The 16,412-nt window shown below is 47.4% G+C and overlaps 1 protein-coding gene across 1 annotated transcript in view; it reads right to left on the bottom strand.

Annotated features, from left to right (window-relative positions):
• The window catches only part of LOC141238544 (uncharacterized), a 486,605-nt gene that overhangs the window by 98,723 nt on the left and 371,470 nt on the right, over nucleotides 1–16,412 (bottom strand). The window lies entirely within an intron of this gene.

Here is a 16,412-nt window from a genome sequence, read left to right as displayed (position 1 = left end):
AAAGGCTGGCAAAAGAGATATTTAATCCACACATGTGAAGCTCATTATTCTTGGTGCCTGAACTACTTCTTAATACTTTAGGGGGACCAAACAGAATTCTTTTGTTTTGAGGGGTTGAATAATAAATGACACTCTGAATTAACTTTTAACGTTTTTAAAAACAAAAAAAAAACAAAATTTGCTGCAGTGCATTTCCCACTTCCAGGCTGATCTACAGTACAAATGTCACAATGCCAAGTTAATTCCGCATGTGTCAACCAGCTAAATCTGCAGGGGGTTGAATACTACTTGTAGGCACTGTATGTAAACCTGTCCGTTTATAATGACCACGGACAAGATAAAGATTCCCAACTTACATGAGGATTACAAGATCCCAGGTACTTTTAGCTGCATCAAATCTAATGTAATGTACTTAATTATATGTACCAATTATCCAACTGGGGGTCTGTATGTAGGGGAGACAGGGCAAAAACTTAAAACAAGTATGAATTCTCATCGCCACACAAAAAAAAGAATAGATCTACTTGTGGCCACACATTTTTACGGCCACAACTGCTTATCCTTTTCCGAAACTGATAGTTCTGCTTCACGTCACTTGTCTTATCTATTGCATTATTCCTGTGCCCTGTTGTGTATAAATATGTGACTCTTCAGATTTTGTGTTATACTATGTCTCATGAAGAGACCTGAGTAGTCTCGAAAGCTTACTGACTAATGGCTAACTCAAAAGATGGTATCAACCACTGAGGACTCTCAAATTGTAATATTTTTCTCCATACAGCAATTTTAAGATCTCTCCACATGTGTTCAATGGGATTTAGATCCAGACTCATTGCTGGTCAGAACTCTCCAGCACTTTGTTTCCATCTATTTTCTAGGTGCTTCTTGAAGTATGTTTGGGCTCATTGTCATGCTGGAAGACCCATGACCTAGGACTAGTGTTGAGCGAGTGTGTTTTGTTCCGAGTATGCTCGGGCCGAGCTCCGAGTATTTACAGCTGTTCTGTGTTATGTTTGAATCACTCCCGTGTGCATGATTTGCGACTGTTTGACAGCTTTATGGAATGTGTAAGAAATAGATATTCCTCACATGTAATAAAGCTGTCAAACAGTTGCAAATCATGCACATGGGAGTGATTCAAACATATCACTGAGCAGCTGTAAATACTCGGAACTCGGCCCGAGCATACTCGGCGAAAGGGTTAATCGAACATACTCGCTCAACACTACCTAGGATGCAAACCCAGCTTTCTGACACTATTGTGACCCAAAATACTTTGCTAATCTTCAGATTTCATGATGCCTTGCACACAGTCGGAGGCAGCAAAGCAACCCCAAACCACCTTTGAACCGCCACCATATTTGACTGTATGGGTTGTAAATTTATTCTTTATGCTGTGCACCTTGGGCAAAGGAACATATGGATCTCTAAAGATGGACTTATAACCTTGAAATTGTTGATATTGTTCAACAAATTTGGTTCTCAAGTCCTCAGACAGTTCTCTTCTCCTTTTTCTGTTTTCTCCATGCTTAGTGTGCCACACATTTTCACACAATGCAAAGATTGAATCAACTTCTCCCTTTTTTATCTGGTTTTAGGTGTAATTTTCATATTGCCCACACCTGTTACTTGCCAAAATTGCATTTGACTAGGGGGTGCCGAAGCGGAAAACAACGATCACATGGCCAATGATGTAGAAAACATGTATAAACTTTATTCAAAAAGATTTTTTTACATAATGAATAGAGCAGAGTGTCTAAGGAGACAAATCGGTGCCAAATCACCATACAAAACATTAAAACATAGATAAAAACAAGCAGGTAACACATTGGATGCAGGTATCTCGTCTCACAACTCCCTTCCTCCCCATTGTCAAATGTTTAAAGAGACTATAACGCATGTGAAGGGACAACATGAAAACAACCGTCTATATGCTATAAATAGCTATATCTCAAAGATAGATATCCTTTCCCTTAGTATCTCACACGGTCAAAATCCAGCATAGTTACCTGAGTGGGAGACTGGGAACCTGCACGATGCGTGCTTCCCCAAAATTGCCTTTGAACAAGCTTCACATGCTTGAAACAAAGTTTACCCACAATTTTGGCAAGGTGTCAACAATTTTGTCCGACCTATTTTGTGTGAAATTATGTTCAAGTTGCCTTTTTTTTTTCTGTTTTCTTGTGTTGTTCCAATACATGCAAAGGAAATAAACGTGTATAACAAAACATGTAACTGCAATAATTTTCTGAGAGAATGACTTCATTTTCTGGAACAATTTCAACACTTTTGACCATGACTTGTTTTTGTTGCCTTTTTAATTTGTTGCAGCATATCATCCTCTTCATGTTCAGCTATATTAGGAGGCTTGTAGCAAAGTCCAATTAGCAGCTTTGCATTATTGCCATTTCCATGTACATTACCCATACTGATTTTACATCAGGGATGGAAAGCTCAAAACATGCAGAGGGCCAAAATGAAAAACTTTGACAAAGTCGTGGGCCAACCAGTATACAGTATAATGGGCCCCACATAGTCCTCCATACAGAATAATGGGCCCCACATAGTCCTCCATACAGTATAATGGGCCCCACATAGTCCTCCATACAGTATAATGGGCCCCACATAGTCCTCCATACAGTATAATGGCCCCACATAATCCTCCATACAGTATAATGGGTCCCACATAATCCTCCATACAGTATAATGGGCCCCACATAGTGTTCCATACATAAGAAACGAGGGAAAAACTTCAAGTCAGCGTCCCATCTAATAGTGAAAAAATTACAACATTTTATTAATTATAATTTATACAGGAAAAAAATATGAATCACAGAGACAGTTAATAGTAAAACAATGGAGGATCACTAATGAGGAGCATGAGACAAATTAACATGATTATTTTCTGATGTAAATACATAATTGGGCTGCCAAAAAAATAAGAATATATTGTTAAAATGCAGTGAAGCATTCCATAAAAGTGCAGGTGCTTATGAGGTAGGTCAGAAGTAGTTGCTATATAAGAGGTTAGTCATACCGCTGTCTATATATAGGTACTAATATAGAAAGCTCATACGGGGGATAGCAGATCTATAAGTGGTATCAGTGTCCTGACCCCTTAGGCTACAGAGTAAAAGTATATCCTAATACATATTAAAGCCTAGAAAATGCACCTAAGTAGGAAAAAAGATTAAAGAACGGCAGCAAAAAGAGTGTAGCATGAATCATATAGAATATTTACAGCCACAGTGGATGTGAACACGCTTCTCAATGGCGCTCACCCTGGTGCGCGTTTTGGCACGGCTGCCTTCGTCAGGAGGTGGCGTCAATGAAGGTGGGTAGGGTTTAGAAACCCTTGAGCCAATAGAAAAGGGGGTGTGTAGTCTCCGCCAATGGGTGTGGGGAGGGTGTGGCATGACACATGGCAATCACCGCTACACCGCCGCATCCACGGCAACCGCGTCATGTGAGCACATATTGATGCAGCTAGTGAGGACACCACAGAGAACCGAGAACAGTGAAGCCATGCGTACCGCCCAGTCCACAGATATATAGTCAAATACAACCGGAGAGAAAAAGAAACTAGCATAATGGGGTAAACTGTCAATAATAGCGTATCCCAAATGTATATATGTATATATATATATATATATATATATATATATACAGTACAGACCAAAACTTTGGACACATGTTCTCATTTAAAGATTTTTCTGTGTTTTCATGACTATGAAAATTGTACATTCACACTGAAGGCATCAAGACTATGAATTAACACATGTGGAATTATATACTTAACAAAAAAAGTGTGAAACAACTGAAAATATCTCTTATATTCTACAGTCATGGCCAAAAGTATTGAGAATGAGACAAATAGTAATTGTTCCAAAGTTTACTGCTTCATTTTTTGTAATGGCAATTTGCATATACTCCTGAATGTCAAAGAGTGATCAGCTTAACAGCAATTACTGTACTTGCAAAGTCAATATTTGCCCAGAAAATGAACTTTAACCCCCAAAACACATTTCAACATCATTGCAGTCCTGCCTTAAAAGAAGCAGCTAACATCATTTTAGTGATTGATACATTAACACAGGTGTGGGTGTTGATGAGGACAGGGCTGGCGATCAATCAGTCATGATTAAGTAAGAATGACATCACTGGACACTTTAAAAGGAGGCTGGTTCTTGGTATCATTGTTTCTCTTCAGTTAACCATGGTTATCTCTAAAGAAACACGTGCAGCCATCATTGCACTGCACAAAAATGGCCTAACAGGGAAGAGTATCGCAGCTACAAAGATTGCACCTCAGTCAACAATCTATCGCATCATCAAGAACTTCAAGGAGAGAGCCTCCATTGTTGTCAAAAAGGCTCCAGGGCGCCCAAGAAAGACCAGCAAGCGCCAGGACCGTATCTTAAAACTGTTTCAGCTGTGGGATCGGACTACCAGCAGTGCCGAGCTTGCTCAGGAATGGCAACAGGCTGGTGTGAGTGCTTCTGCACGCACTGTGAGGCGGAGACTCTTTGAGCAAGGGCTGGTTTCAAGGAGGGCAGCAAAGAAGCCACTTCTCTCCAGAAAAAACATCAGGGACCGACTGATATTCTGCAAAAGGTACAGGGAGTGGGCTGCTGAGGACTGGAGCAAAGTCATTTTCTCTGATGAATCCCCTTTTCGATTGTTTGGGACATCTGGAAAACAGATAATTCGAAGAAGAAGAGGTGAGCGCTACCACCAGTCTTGTCTCATGCCAACTGTAAAGCATCCTGAAACCATTCATGTGTGGGGTTGCTTCTCAGCCAAGGGAATCGGCTCACTCACAGTCTTGCCTAAAAACACAGCCATGAATAAAGAATGGTACCAGAATGTCCTCCAAGAGCAACTTCTCCCAACCGTCCAAGAGCAGTTTGGCGCCCAACAATGCCTTTTCCAGCATGATGGAGCACCTTGCCATAAAGCAAAGGTGATAACTAAATGGCTCATGGAACAAAACATAGAGATTTTGGGTCCATGGTCTGGAAACTCCCCAGATCTTAATCCCATTGAGAACTTGTGGTCAATCAAGAGACGGGTGGACAAACAAAAACCAACAAATTCTGGCAAAATGCAAGCATTGATTATGCAAGAATGGACTGCTATCAGTCAGGATTTGGTCCAAAAGTTGATTGAGAGCATGCCAGGGAGAATTACAGAGGTCTTGAAGAAGAAGGGGCAACACTGCAAATATTGACTTTCTGCATTAACTCATTCTAACTGTCAATATAACCTATTGGTACTCATAATATGATTGCAATTATATTTTTGTATGTGATATAAACATCAGACAAACACTAATAAAAACCAGAGGCCAGCAGATCATGTGAAAATATAATTTTGGTGTCATTCTCAAAACTTTTGGCCATGACTGTAGGTTCTTCAAAGTAGCCACCTTTTGCTTTGATGACTGCTTTGCACACTCTTGGCATTCTCTTGAGCTTAAAGAGGTAGTCACCGGAAATGGTCTTCCAACAATCTTGAAGGAGTTCCCAGAGATGCTTAGCACTTGTTGGCCCTTTTGCCTTCACTCTGCAGTCCAGCTCACCCCAAACCATCTCGATTGGGTTCAGGTCTAGTGACTGTGGAGGCCAGGTCATCTGGCATAGCACCCCATCACTCTCCTTCTTGGTCAAATAGCCCTTACACAGCCTGGAGGTGTGTTTGTGGTCATTGTCCTGTTGAAAATTAAATGATGGTCCAACTAAACACAAACCGGATGGAATAGCATGCCGCTGCAAGATGCTGTGGTAGCCATGCTGGTTCAGTATGCCTTCAATTTTGAATAAATCCCCAACAGTGTCACCAGCAAAGCACCCCCACACCATCACACCTCCTCCTCCATACTTCACGGTGGGAACCAGGCATGTAGAGTTCATCCATTCACCTTTTCTGCGTAGTACAAAGACACGGTGGTTGGAACCAAAGATCTCAAATTTGGACTCATCAGACCAAAGCACAGATTTCCACTGGTCTAATGTCCATTCCTTGTGTTCTTTAGCCCAAACAAGTCTCTTCTTCTTGTTGCCTGTCCTTAGCAGTGGTTTCCTAGCAGCTATTTTACCATGAAGGCCTGCTGCACAAAGTCTCCTCTTTACTAGTGTTGAGCATTCCGATACTGAAATATCGGGTATCGGCTGATATTCGCAGTATCGGAATTCCGATACTTTTACAATATCGTATACCGGAATCGGAAGTTCCCATAATGCAATGAGCCAGTTTCATTTTATTCAGCCAATGAGGATCCTAAGAAGTGTGGGCACATCCTGTTAGGCATGTAGGCATCTTAACTAATGGCATGGCTGTGATTGGCTGCTGAAACTATGTCATGATGCACTATAAAAGCCGCCGCCGCCATTTTGAGCTCACTCTGCTGTGAATTCAGTTAGGGATAGGACGCTGTTGTTCTGAGGGACAGTTTTAGCTACCTATTTGGTCTATTCTGCTTTACCCAAGCTACTTTATAAATCTCTGTGCTGTTCACCGCTTTCTGCAAGGTCTCTGTGTGTGAGTGCAGCTCACCCTGTAGTGTGTGCTTCAACTCTGGTTGTAGTGCACTCAGTGTGTGTCACTGCCTCATACATTGTACTTTTTTGCTAATTGATCATTTTTCCTGATTTCTCCTATTAGTGTGGTGGTTCCATCCGTATTCAGCTAAATTGGTTCCAAACACACTATATAGGAGTAGATAGAGAATTTTTTTTTGTCTTGCAGCGCTAGTGCACAGTGCTCTGCATCTGCACTGTTCATGCCTGTCTGCAAGGTCTGTGTGTGTGAGTGCAGCTCACGCTGTAGTGTGTACTTCAGCCATGTCTGGTTGTAGTGCGCTCAGCGTGCGTCACTGCCTCATACATTGTCCTTTTTTGCTAATTGAACATTTTTCCTGATTTCTCCTATTAGTGTGGTGGTTCCATCCGTATTCAGCTACATTGGTTCCAAACACACTATATAGCAGTAGATAGAGGAGCCTTTCTGCAGCATTGTGCCCTGCAGCCCCAGCCAGATTAGTATTAGCCTATTTTTTGTAGCCTCATCTATTGCATTGTAGGTTACCTTCCTACATTGTAATAGCTACAAAAAGTTTGTGATACTATCGGAATTACATCTTTGGGCACATCTAGTATCTTTTTGTGACAAAAAAAAACCTAAATAAAGTTCACCAAACACTCCACTTTACAGTTGTGTAGGCCACATTAGCTCATATTAAAGTCTAGTCCACACTTTATAAAATTAGTGTTTCTTATACCTGTTAGCAGCTGTTCAGGAATAAGCACACTAAGCCCTTAGTACTTTTCTGCCTATCTTTATCAGTCTACCAAGATGAAGAAGGCAGGGAGTAAGGCATGTGGTCGTGGGCGTGGGCGTGGAGTTTCTGCAGGGAGAGGACGTGAGGATTCTGTGCCTGCAGGGAGAGGACATGGGGATTCTGTGCCTACTGCGGGCACCAGTGACTGAGCATCCCCCAGTTTTACCAGGGAACAGTCCTTTATGCGCAGCTTTGTAGGAGCTAGCCGTACCCCACTGCTGCGGGAGGACCAAATTTAAGCCGTTGTCGGATGGATGGCAGCTAATGCATCGACTTCAATTAGTTCCAGATCCTCTCAGGTCCTGAGCACTGAAGAGCACCCATCTGTCTCTTCACCACCTGCCAAATTGCCCAGGCAGTCAGAGAGCCCTGGACAGGAGCTATCTCTACTTCTGTTCTCTGAATCTCTTGGCTTGGAAAGAGAGGGCCAGCCAAGCAGAATTCAAGAATTTGAAGAAGAGGTAGTATGCAGTCATGCGCAACAGTTTTGTCTCTCTGAATCTGAAGAGGCGGGTGGGCCAGTGCCTATGGTCAGCAGCACACCTCAGTATGCATCTGATGATGAGACTCAGGTGCCACTTTCTGGTGCGTACTGTGCTGTCGAGACTACCCAGGAGAAGCAGTTTTTGAAGAGGGTGGTGAAGATGATGAGGTCCTTGACCTATCATGGCGTGAGGGACAGGAAGGTGGTGGGAGCAGCTCTGCGGAAGAGATTCCCCGAACGGCCAAAAAGGAGGGAGGGGGAAGGGGCAGACTTGGTTGCCTGTAGCCTCCACTTCGGCACCCATTAGGAGCTTGGCTCTTCCAAAATCCAAAACGGGCGCTCCCAAGACTTGCAGTGCCTGGTCCTTTTTTGACACAGTTGCAGATGACATTTGCTTTGTCAAATGCAAGCTGTGTAATCAGAAGGTGAAAAGAGGGAAAAGTGTCAGCAACCTCAATACCACAAATATGTGGAAACATGTGCGGACCAAGCACGTGGTGGAGTTACAAAAACACACTGAAGACCTAGGCCAACCTACAGCGCCACCTACCACCTCTTCAGCTCGTGTTGTAGCCTCTTCCTCCAGCTCACACGCAGCTGGTTCGGCTTCCTCACAGGATCGCCATGGAAGAATCTCTGGCACTGTTGTACAGAGACACAGTGTAATTCCACCCACAGCACCACTTTCCCTGTCATCCTCACACTCCCAGGCCAGTCTACAGCCATCGTTAGCACAGGCATGGGAGAAAAGGCGCCCATATTCGGCAAACCACCCCCGAGCACAGGCTCTGAATGCTGGCATTGCTAAACTACTGGCCCTTGAAATGCTATCATTCAGGCTGGTGGAGACTGACACCTTCCGTAACTTTATGGCATTGGCAGTCCCACAATATAACATGCCCAGCCGCTTTTATTTCAGCAGGCAAGCCGTCCCTGCCCTGCAACAGCATGTGGAGGAAAAAATTAAACATGCGCTACAAAACGCCGTCAGTAGCTAGGTCCACCTGACCACCGATGCGTGGACCAGCAAGCATGGACAGGGACGATACCTTTCCCTCACTGCCCATTGGGTAAATGTTGTGGAGCCGGGTACAGATCTTGAGAGTGGCGCTGTACGTGTTCTGCCAACTCCAAGGATTGCAGGAATCCAGTCTGTACACATTGACTGCTCCTCATACTCCAGTTCCTCTGAATCAGCGCTGCAGGAGCCGTCACGGTCTAGCTCCACATCGACCCATGAACTTTACCTGTTATGATGACCGATATGAGCACAGCCGTGGCCAAACGTCAACAGGCCGTATTAAAATTAATTTCTTTGGGGAATCGAAGCCACACAGCGCAGGAGCTCTGGAATGCCATCAAGCAGCAGAGCGACGTGTGGTTTGTGCCAGCGAATCTCCAGCCAGGCATGGTAGTGTGTGACAATGGCCGAAATCTGGTGGCAGCTCTGGGCCTAGGCAACCTCTCTCACATCCCATGTCTGGCACATGTGCTCAACTTTGTCGTGCAGAGTTTTTTGAGGGACTATCCGAATCTTGATGCACTGCTTCACAAGGTCCCCATAGAGTGCGCTCACTTGCGGCGTTCCAGCAACGCAAGATCGGTCATTGCAGCTCTGCAGCGCCGATTACGTCTTCCGGAACATCGCATCATATGTGACCTACCCACCAGGTGGAATTCAACGTTACATATGTTGAAGAGGTTGTGCGAGCAGCAGGCAGCAGTAATGGAGTACCAGCTGCAGCAGGCGCAAACCAGTCGCAGTGTGCGCCGTTCACACTTCACCTCCACTGAGTGGGCCTCTATGAAGGACATTTGCCACGTTTTGCGTGCCTTCGATTATTCCACGCGGATGGCGAGTGCAGATGATGCACTAGTCAGCATGACTATCCCCCTTATCTGCCTGCTTGAAAAAACACTGCAAGCACTAAGGGACGAGGTTTTGGAGGATGAGGAGTCACAAATGCCATCTGCTTCTCTACAGTCTGCGCAACGTGGTTCCTCACAAAGGCCTAGGCAGGGGACACTTTGTGAGGAGGATGAGGAGGAGTCAATGGAGGAGGAAGACATCTGTCCAGAGGAGGGAGGTACACAATGCTCTCGTAGTCAGTATCTAGAGCAAGGGTGGGGTGATGCAGAGCAGGCAGAGATCACGCCTCAAGCAGGGGACAGCGTTTCTTGGCCAGTTGGCAGTCTGCAGCACATGGTTGACTTCATGCTGCAGTGCCTGAGAAACGACCGCCGCATCGCCCACATTCTCAACACGGCTGATTATTGGATGTCCACCCTCCTAGATCCTCGCTACCGGGACAACTTACAAAGCCTCATAACACCGTTGAACCGGGAGCGTAAAATGCGGGAGTACCAAGACGCACTGGTGCATTCCATCATGTTCTCCGTTCCAACTGAGAGCAGTGCTGTTAGTGCTTTACAAAGCAGCTCAGTGCGTCGAGGCAGTGGAGGAAGCTCTGCACAAAGAGGGAGTAGAAGCAGCGCCTCAGCACAAGGCAAGACCAGTATGGCCCAAATGTGGCAAAGTTTTGTGTCCCCGCCGCCACAAATGTCTACACCATCACAGACGGCTCCAGTCAGCAGGAGGCAACGTTTCCGCCAGATGGTGACAGACTACATGTCTTGCCCTCTCAGTGTACTCCCAGATGGCTCTTCTCCCTTCAAGTTTTGGGTCTGTAAGCTGCATACATGGCCAGAGCTTAGCCAGTATGCATTGGAGGTGCTAGCTTGCCCTGCTGCTGGTGTATTATCGGAACGCGTCTTTAGTGCCGCAGGTGGTGTATAACAGACCGTCGCATGCGACTATCCTCCGATAATGTTGACCGGCTTATTTTTATCAAAATGAACAAGGCCTGGATCTCTCATGAATTTGCCAGGCCTCTTCCAGAATAAATAATTGGTTGGCAACAGTATCCAGGTGTCCTGTTGTGTTCATGTTTCTACCACCTGAACTGTAATCCCTGAGCTCCAACACCGCCAGTTGGCGCTCAGAAGTGCCATCTGCACAGTCAACACTTGCTGCCGTGTTATTGGGGTTCAGTAACGTCAGCTGTTCCCCTGCTGTGTCCGGCAAATTCTCCTGCTCTGTCCACATTCTCACTACTACAGGTTTTAAAGTTGCTCCAATTACACCTCTGGCTCCTCTGTTTTCAGTATTATCCCTGAGCTCCAACACCGCCAGTTGGTGCTCAGAAGTGCTGTCTGCACAGTCAACACTTGCTGCCGTGTTATTGGGGTTCAGTAACGTCAGCTGTTCCCCTGCTGTGCGGACGGCAATTTCTCCTGCTCTGTCCACATTCACACTACTACAGATTTTAAAGTTGCTCCAATTACACCTCTGGCTCCTCTGTTTTCAGTATTATGCCTGAGCTCCAACACCGCCAGTTGGCGCTCAGAAGTGCCATCTGCACAGTCAACACTTGCTGCCGTGTTATTGGGGTTCAGTAACATCAGCTGTTCCCCTGCTGTGTGTCCGGCAAATTCTCCTGCTCTGTCCACATTCTCACTACTACAGATTTTAAAGTTGCTCCAATTACACCTCTGGCTCCTCTGTTTTCAGTATTATCCCTGAGCTCCAACACCGCCAGTTGGCGCTCAGAAGTGCTGTCTGCACAGTCAACACTTGCTGCCGTGTTATTGGGGTTCAGTAACGTCAGCTGTTCCCCTGCTGGGCGGACGGCAATTTCTCCTGCTCTGTCCACATTCACACTACTACAGATTTTAAAGTTGCTCCAATTACACCTCTGGCTCCTATGTTTTCAATATTATCTCTGAGCTCCAACACCGCCAGTTGGCACTCAGAAGTGCTGTCTGCACAGTCAACACTTGCTGCCGTGTTATTGGGGTTCAGTAACGTCAGCTGTTCCCCTGCTGTGCGGACGGCAATTTCTCCTGCTCTGTCCACATTCACACTACTACAGATTTTAAAGTTGCTCCAATTACACCTCTGGCTGCTCTGTTTTCAGTATTATCCCTGAGCTCCAATACCGCTAGTTGGCGCTCAGAAGTGCTGTCTGCACAGTCAACACTTGCTGCCGTGTTATTGGGGTTCAGTAACGTCAGCTGATCCCCAGCTGTGTGTCCGGCAAATTCTCCTGCTTTGTCCACATCCACTGTACTACTGATTTAAAACTTGCTCCAATTACACCTCTGGCTCCTCTGTTTTTAGTATTTACCGTGGGCTCCAATACCGCAAGTTGCTGCTCACAAGTGCCGTCTGCACAGTCAACGCTTGCTGCCGTGTTATTGGGGTTCAGTAACGTCAGCTGATCCCCAGCTGTGTGTCCGGCAAATTCTCCTGCTTTGTCCACATCCACTGTACTACTGATTTAAAACTTGCTCCAATTACACCTCTGGCTCCTCTGTTTTTAGTATTTACCCTGGGCTCCAATACCGCTAGTTGCTGCTCAGAAGTGCCGTCTGCACAGTCAACGCTTGCTGCCGTGTTATTGGGGTTCAGTAACGTCAGCTGATCCCCAGCTGTGTGTCCGGCAAATTCTCCTGCTTTGTCCACATCCACTGTACTACTGATTTAAAACTTGCTCCAATTACACCTCTGGCTCCTCTGTTTTTAGTATTTACCCTGGGCTCCAATACCGCTAGTTGCTGCTCAGAAGTGCCGTTTGCACAGTCAACGCTTGCTGCTGTGTTATTGGGGTTCAGTAACGTCAGCTGTTCCCCTGCTGTGTGTCCGGCAAATTCTCCTGCTCTGTCCACATTCACACTACTACAGATTTTAAAGTTGCTCCAATTACGCCTCTGGCTCCACTCTGTTTTTAGTATTTACCCTGGGTTCCAGCACCGCCAGCTGTTTCCCAGCAGTGTCTTTGGCACGGGTACTCCCTCCTGCCCAGCCTGGTTCCAGCACGTCAGCTGTTTCCGGGTAGTGTCAACGTCACTTTGCCTCCAATGCGTTGTCCTGTCGTGTTGCGGTCGGGTTAGCCGACTCTATGGTGCCTGCAGTTTAGGTGACTCCTATGTGGGCTGCGGGATCTGGCAATGAAGGCTGGTTCCATAGTGCCAAAAAGACAAGCACCCCCTGTAGGACTGTGGGTTTCGGTAACTGCGGCCAGCTCGCGGCCTTGCAACTTTTTTTTACATGGGTACCTTCTGCTACCCATCCGGGTTCCAGTACCGTCAGCTGGTTCTCGGCAGTGCTTTTGGCTTAGGTGCCTCCTTCTCGGTATCCAAGTTCCACCAACGTCTGCTGGTCCTTGGTAGTGCTTTCTGGCACAGGTACCTCCTGCTTAGTAACCGAGTTCTAGTACCGTCAGCTGGTCTTCGGTAGTTCCATTGGCTCTTGTACCTTCTGCTACCCATCCGGGTTCCAGTACCGTCAGCTGGTCCTCGGTAGTTCCATTTGCTCTTGTACCTTCTACTACCCATCCGGGTTCCAGTACCGTCAGCTGGTTCTCGGCAGTGCCTTTGGCTTAGGTGCCTCCTTCTCAGTATCCAAGTTCCACAAACGTCTGCTGGTCCTTGGTAGTGTTTTCTGGCACAGGTACCTCCTGCTTAGTAACTGAGTTCCAGTACCGTCAGCTGGTCCTCGGTAGTTCCATTGGCTCTTGTACCTTCTGCTACCCATCCGAGTTCCAGTACCGTCAGCTGGTTCTCGGCAATGTCTTTGGCACGGGTACTCCCTCCTGCCCAGCCTGGTTCCAGCACGCCAGCTGTTTCCGGGTAATGTCAACGTCACTTTGCCTCCAATGCGTTGTCCTGTCGTATTGCGGTCGGGTTAGCCGACTCTATGGTGCCTGCAGTTTAGGTGACTCCTATGTGGGCTGCGGGATCTGGCAATGAAGGCTGGTTCCATAGTGCCAAAAAGACAAGCACCCCCTGTAGGACTGTGGGTTTCGGTAACTGCGGCCGGCTCGCGGCCTTGCAACTTTTTTTTTCATGGGTACCTTCTGCTACCCATCCGGGTTCCAGTACCGTCAGCTGGTTCTCGGCAGTGCCTTTGGCTTAAGTGCCTCCTTCTCGGTATCCAAGTTCCACCAACGTCTGCTGGTCCTTGGTAGTGCTTTCTGGCACAGGTACCTCCTGCTTAGTAACCGAGTTCCAGTACCGTCAGCTGGTCTTCGGTAGTTCCATTGGCTCTTGTACCTTCTGCTACCCATCCGGGTTCCAGTACCATCAGCTGGTTCTTGGCAGTGTCTTTGGCACGGGTACTCCCTCCTGCCCAGCCTGGTTCCAGCACCCCAGCTGTTTCCGGGTAGTGTCAACGTCACTTTGCCTCCAATGCGTTGTCCTGTTGTGTTGCGGTCAGGTTAGCCGACTCTATGGTGCCTGCAGTTTAGGTGACTCCTATGTGGGCTGCGGGATCTGGCAATGAAGACTGGTTCCATAGTGCCAATAGGACAAGCACCCCCTGTAGGACTGTGGGTTTTGGTAACTGCGGCCGGCTCGCGGCCTTGCAACTTTTTTTTACATGGGTACCTTCTGCTACCCATCTGGGTTCTAGTACCGTCAGCTGGTTCTCGGCAGTGCCTTTGGCTTAAGTGCCTCCTTCTCGGTATCCAAGTTCCACCAACGTCTGCTGGTCCTTGGTAGTGCTTTCTGGCACAGGTACCTCCTGCTTAGTAACCGAGTTCCAGTACCGTCAGCTGGTCTTCGGTAGTTCCATTGGCTCTTGTACCTTCTGCTACCCATCCGGGTTCCAGTACCATCAGCTGGTTCTCGGCAGTGTCTTTGGCACGGGTACTCCCTCCTGCCCAGCCTGGTTCCAGCACCCCAGCTGTTTCCGGGTAGTGTCAACGTCACTTTGCCTCCAATGCGTTGTCCTGTCGTGTTGCGGTCGGGTTAGCCGACTCTATGGTGCCTGCAGTTTAGGTGACTCCTATGTGGGCTGCGGGATCTGGCAATGAAGACTGGTTCCATAGTGCCAATAGGACAAGCACCCCCTGTAGGACTGTGGGTTTTGATAACTGCGGCCGGCTCGCGGCCTTGCAACTTTTTTTTACATGGGTACCTTCTGCTACTCATCCGGGTTCTAGTACCGTCAGCTGGTTATCGGCAGTGCTTTTGGCTTAGGTGCCTCCTTCTCGGTATCCAAGTTCCACCAACGTCTGCTGGTCCTTGGTAATTGCTTTCTGGCACAGGTACCTCCTGCTTAGTAACCGAGTTCTAGTACCGTCAGCTGGTCTTCGGTAGTTCCATTGGCTCTTGTACCTTCTGCTACCCATCCGGGTTCCAGTACCGTCAGCTGGTCCTCGGTAGTTCCATTTGCTCTTGTACCTTCTACTACCCATCCGGGTTCCAGTACCGTCAGCTGGTTCTCGGCAGTGCCTTTGGCTTAAGTGCCTCCTTCTCGGTATCCAAGTTCCACCAACGTCTGCTGGTCCTTGGTAGTGCTTTCTGGCACAGGTACCTCCTGCTTAGTAACCGAGTTCCAGTACCGTCAGCTGGTCCTCGGTAGTTCCATTGGCTCTTGTACCTTCTGCTACCCCTCCGGGTTCCAGTACAGTCAGCTGGTCCTCGGTAGTTCCATTGGCTCTTGTACCTTCTGCTACCCATCCCGGTTCCAGTACCGTCAGCTGGTCCTCGGTAGTTCCATTTGCTCTTGTACCTTCTACTACCCATCCAGGTTCCAGTACCGTCAGCTGGTTCTCGGCAGTGCCTTTGGCTTAGGTGCCTCCTTCGCGGTATCCAAGTTCCACCAATGTCTGCTGGTCCTTGGTAGTGCTTTCTGCACAGGTACCTCCTGCTTAGTAACCGAGTTCCAGTAACATCAGCTGGTCCTCGGTAGTTCCATTGGCTCTTGTACCTTCTGCTACCCATCCGGGTTCCAGTACCATCAGCTGGTCCTCGGTAGTTCCTCAGCTTTCTTGTACCTTCTGCTACATTTCCAAGTTCAAGCTTTTTGAAATGGTTCTTGGTAATCACTCTGGATCTCCCTGACGAGGACCCTAAAGACGAGGACCCTGAAGACCAACCTGAAGAAGACGAGGTCCCCGAAGACGACGACCCTGAACACGAGGACCCTGAAGACCTCCCCAAAGAAGACGAGGACCCTGAAGACGACAACCCTGAAAACGACGACCCTTAAGACCACCCCGAAGAAGACGAGGACCCCGAAGACGACGACCCTGAACACGAGGACCCTGAAGACCACCCCGAAGACGAGGACCCCGAAGACGACGACCCTGAACACGAGGACCCTGAAGACCACCCCGAAGAAGACGAGGACCCCGAAGACGACGACCCTGAAGACCACCCCGAAGAAGACGAGGACCCTGAAGACGACGACCCTGAAGACGACGACCCTGAAGACCACCCCGAAGAAGACCCAGAAGATGACCCTGAAGAAGTTGACCAAGAGGACAAACAACAAGAAGACAACCACCAAGATACAGAAGAACAAGAGACAGAAAACCAAGAAGCAGAAGTACAAGAAGCTGCAGAACAAAAAGCGGAAGAACATTAAGCATAAGACTAAAAATCAAAGCAAAATATATTTTCTAAATTATAAGCAGAAGATGACTAAGCAGTGTATGGGGGTGAGTTCGTTCCTCCTCGTGGTGCCCCTGGAAAAGACCTGCTGCTGCAGGCCAAACTGAACGCGGACAAATCCTGTTGTAA

Source organism: Phyllobates terribilis, unplaced genomic scaffold, assembly GCF_046119375.1.
Source record: "Phyllobates terribilis strain yellow unplaced genomic scaffold, ASM4611937v1 Scaffold_754__1_contigs__length_715743, whole genome shotgun sequence".
Classification (NCBI taxonomy): Eukaryota; Metazoa; Chordata; class Amphibia; order Anura; family Dendrobatidae; genus Phyllobates; species Phyllobates terribilis.
The sequence above is the reverse complement of the archived record's forward strand: the minus strand, read 5'-3'. Positions and strand labels throughout refer to the sequence as shown.